Raw genomic sequence first — 4,918 nt, 5'->3', positions numbered from 1 at the left:
TCATTCATATTTTTATTCAACTACAAAGCACGAGATAATACAAATAAAAAATCACAATTTACTATGTAGTTTGGACCCGCCTAACCAGAGTAGGTTGTTTTAATTGGTTGGCCCACTATAAACGAATGAGAATTGCAGATAAAAACAATGTACATTGTACATTTTAAACATAAGAATGGTGATAAATCAGGAAGATGGTAAGGAGGAGGTGAGGGAGTACAAGGGAAAGGGAGGATACTCACCATATTGTTCGAATCTAACTCAACTCAGCTCAACATATCGAATATTTCACGTCCAAAGCAATATTTAAAAATGCAATTTTAAACATTAATTTTCTACGACTTCTAGAAAGTTCATCTATGCCGAGTCCATTAGCGCCTGATCCAATCAGTGTTCAGCATGTATTTGGTGTCTATTCTGAACCAATAGAAATAGTATGGCGGTAACATTTATCTGTTACCGCAATATTTCCATTTACTGTTAAAACGCCGATGTTAGCATTTATCTCTAATTGGATAATGAAATAGATACAGTAAAACTCTTAATAACGAATACATCGAAAGAATTCATCAAATGTCGTATTCTTCACTTTCTGATAATGGGATGTTGCAGATATTTAGATTTTTAATTAAATGATTATATGGAACTCTTTAAAACTGTTCCTGCATATTCATGACTATTTATTTATTTTCGCAAATAATGAAATTTACGTAATATAGTATAAAACTCATTGAAAAATTGTCAAGACGACATTTGNTTTAGAAAGTATCCTAGTATAGAAAGTATCTTAGTATGGAAAGTGTCCTTGTAGAAATTAATCCTAGTATAGAAAGTATCCTAGTACAGAGAGTATCCTAGTAAATAAAGTCTCCTAGTATGGAAAGTGTCCAAGTATGGAAAGTATCCTATTATAGTAAGTATCCTATTACAGAAAGTATCCTAGTAATGAAAGTATCTTAGTAAAGAAAGTATTCTAGTATGGAAAGTATACTAGTATGGAAAGTATTCTAGTATGAAAAGTATCCTATTACAGAAAGTATCCTAGTACAGAGAGTATCCTAGTCTATACACAGATACATGTATTTTAGCAATACAATTTATCTATCTATCTATATACTTCCAATTGTTTAAACAACATATGCAAAGGAACCAAGTTTTTACCACAAACTCATATTTTCTAATTCCTATATCTTTGCAATAGAAACCGTGAAAGTAGATATTTCGAACTTAGATTACTTGATATAACAGAGTTCACTGTATGGAATATATTAGGTATTTGATATTGGGTTGCAAAGATATAGAAATTAGAAAATCAGAGTTTGTGGCAGAGACTTTATTTCGTTCTTCCCTGCAGAGCATATTAATCAATTAACATTTGGAATAGCATAGAATAGAAAGGTATGGACCTCTTTGGAAGCCTAGTAAATATATAAATATATAGATAATTTTATACTTTTAATATGTTTAATAAAATTATATCGTTCTAGATTTATATATAATGAAATCAGAATATAAATTATATTTTGAAATATTCCTATATCTCTCTAAATCATCATCCTTCTGATTTCTCAACATATCCACCTCAGGTTCCTAAACATTCATTCATTTATCCTGTCATCCATTCATTCATTCATCTTCCTATTAATCCTAGTATTCACCTATTCATCCTTTCATGCTCCTATTTATCCTTTCATTCAAACTTTCATTTATTCTATCACTCATTTATTAAATTTATTCATCCTTTCATTCATTGTTTCCTTGAAATTATGAAGAAGAGGGATAAACCGTTGTAATATCTTGAAATTATAAAGTACAGGGATAAACTGTTGTATTACCTTGAAATTATGACGTACAGGGATAAACCGTTGTATTATCTTGAAATTATGAAGTACAGGGATAAACCATTGTATTACCTTGAAATTATGAAGTATAGGGATAAACCGTTGTATTACCTTGAAATTATGAAGTAGAGGGATAAACCGTTGTATTACCTTGAAATTATAAAGTATAGGGATAAACCGTTGTATTACCTTGAAATTATGAAGTACAGGGATAAACCATTCTATTACCTTGAAATTATGAAGTACAGGGATAAACCATTGTATTAGATTGAAATTATGAAGTACAGGGATAAACTGTTGTATTACCTTGAAATTATGAAATAGAGGGATAAACCGTTGTATTACCTTGAAATTATAAAGTATAGGGATAAACCGTTGTACTACCTTGAAATTATGAAGTATAGGGATAAACTGTTGTATTACCTTGAAATTATGAAGTATAGGGATAAACCATTTTATTTCCTTGAAATTATGAAGTACAGGGATAAACCATTCTATTACCTTGAAATTATGAAGTATAGGGATAAACCGTTGTATTTACCTTGAAATTATTATGTACAGCGTAAACTGTTGTATTACCTTGAAATTATGAAGCTAGGGATAAACTGCTAAAATACCTTGAAATTATTATCGCGAGCAGGATCTTCAGATTGCGCCGTAGACTCACCCTCTTCCTGGGGGAACATTGAACTATAATATAATTTTCATAGATTAGTTCATGGCATTTATATCCTAGATTAAACAATACATATTCATAAAAAGTATCCTAGTATAGAAAGTATCCTAGTATAGAGAAAGTATCCTGGTATAGAGAAAGTATCCTAGTTTAAATAAAATATCCTAGTATAGAGAAACTATCTTAGTTTAAATAAAATATCCTAGTATAGAGAAAGTATCCTAGTATATAGAGAAAGTATCCTAGTTTAAATAAAATATCCTAGTATAGAGAAAGAATTCTAGCATATAGAAAGTATCCTATTTTAAAGAAAGTATTCTAGTGTAGAATGTATCCTAGTATGGAAAGTATCCTAGTATAGAAGGTATCCTAACATAGAAAGTATCCAAGTGGAGAAAGTATCCTAAAATGGAAAGTATCCTAGTTTGGAAAGTATCGTATTATGGAAAGTATCTTATTATATAGAAAGTATCCTAGTATATAGAAAGTATCCTAGTATAGAAAGTATCCTAGTATGGAAAGCATCCTTGCATGGAATGTATCCTCGCATAAAAAGTATCCTAGTGCAGAAAGTATCCAAACATTGAAAGTTTCCTAGAAAAGCAAGTATCCTAGATAGAAAATATCCTAGCGTAAAAAGCATCCTAGTATAAAAAGTATCTCAGTATAGAAAGTATCCTAGTTTAGAAAGTATCCTAACATAGAAAGTATCCTAGTATGAAAAGTAGCCAAGTATGGAAAGTGTCCTAGTATATAGAAAGTATCCTAGTGCAGAAAGTATCCAGTATTGAAAGTATTGTTGCATAGAAAGTATCATAGTATAGAAAGTATCCTAGCATAAAAAGTATCCTGGTATGGAAAGTATCATACTGTAGAAAGTATCCTAGTTTAGAAGGAATTCTAGTATAGAAAGTATCCTAGTATAGAAAGTATCTGAGTGTACAGAAAGTATACTAGTACAGAAAGTAGCCAAGTATGGAAAATGTCCTCGAATATAGAAAGTATCCTAACAAAGAGAGTATCATTGTATAGAAAGTATTATAGGGTAAAATGTATCCAAGTTTAGAAAGTATCCTAGTATAGAAAGTGTCTTTTATAGAAAGTATCCTAGTACAAAAAAGTATCCCAGTAAAGAAAGTTTCCTAAGATAGAATGTATCCTAGTATAGAAAGTATCCTAGTATATAAATTAGCCTAGTTATGAAAGTATCCTAGTTTAGAAAGTATCCTAGTATAGAAAGTATCTTAGTATGGAAAGTGTCCTTGTAGAAATTAATCCTAGTATAGAAAGTATCCTAGTACAGAGAGTATCCTAGTAAATAAAGTCTCCTAGTATGGAAAGTGTCCAAGTATGGAAAGTATCCTATTATAGTAAGTATCCTATTACAGAAAGTATCCTAGTAATGAAAGTATCTTAGTAAAGAAAGTATTCTAGTATGGAAAGTATACTAGTATGGAAAGTATTCTAGTATGAAAAGTATCCTATTACAGAAAGTATCCTAGTACAGAGAAGTCTCCTAGTATGGAAAGTGTCCAAGTATGGAAAGTATCCTATTATAGTGAAAGTATCCTATTACAGAAAGTATTCTAGTATGGAAAGTATCCTATTACAGAAAGTATTCTAGTATGGAAAGTATCCTACCTATATTGATGTTTAACCACCTCTATACGAGGAATATCAGTGTTGCCGAATATTGCCTGAACAATTTAAAAGATTTTCCTCTAGTAAAAAAATTAACCAAAAATATTTAATTAAGAGACAATAAACTCGTTTATGCTATTCAGATTTTTATTTCTGGAGAACAATATATCCCTTTTCAGAATATTTACATACCTCAAGAACAATCCCTTTACAGACTATTTGCATATCTCAAGAACAATCCCTTTACAGACTATTTGTATACCTCAAGAACAACCCCTTTACAGAATATTTGCATATCTCAAGAACACTACCTTCACAGAATATTTGCATATCTCAAGAACAATCCCTTTACAGAATATTTGCATATCTCAAGAACAATCCCTTTTCAGAATATTTGCATATCTCAAGACCAATCCCTTTACAGAATATTTGCATATCTCAAGAACAATCCCTTTGCAGATTATTTGCATATCTCAAAAACAATCCCTTTACAGAATATTTGCATATCTCAAGAACACTCCCTTTACAAAATATTTGTATATCTCAAGAACACTCCCTTTACAGAATATTTGCATATCTCAAGAACAATCCCTTTACAGAACATTGTATATCTCAAGAACAATCCCTTTACAGAATATTGGTATATCTCAAGAACAATCCCTTTACAGAAAATTGGCATATCTCAAGAACAATCCCTTTACAGAATATTTGCATATCTCAAGAACAATCCCTTTACAGAATATTTGTATATCTCAAGAAC

General features: G+C 30.5%; 1 long non-coding RNA gene across 1 annotated transcript; it reads right to left on the bottom strand.

The window, feature by feature from the left end:
- Positions 1 to 1,504: 1,504 nt before the first annotated feature.
- Positions 1,505 to 4,261, bottom strand: LOC111705095 (uncharacterized). Its single transcript, XR_002765945.1, has 3 exons — positions 4,159 to 4,261; positions 2,459 to 2,531; positions 1,505 to 1,590 (listed from the first exon to the last, which is right to left on the bottom strand). It is a non-coding gene; the product is annotated as an uncharacterized LOC111705095 (long non-coding RNA).
- Between the last annotated feature and the right edge of the window lie 657 nt (positions 4,262 to 4,918).

The sequence above is a fragment of the Eurytemora carolleeae genome, unplaced genomic scaffold (genome assembly GCF_000591075.1).
Source record: "Eurytemora carolleeae unplaced genomic scaffold, Eaff_2.0 scaffold18, whole genome shotgun sequence".
Taxonomy (NCBI): Eukaryota; Metazoa; Arthropoda; class Copepoda; order Calanoida; family Temoridae; genus Eurytemora; species Eurytemora carolleeae.
The sequence above is the reverse complement of the archived record's forward strand: the minus strand, read 5'-3'. Positions and strand labels throughout refer to the sequence as shown.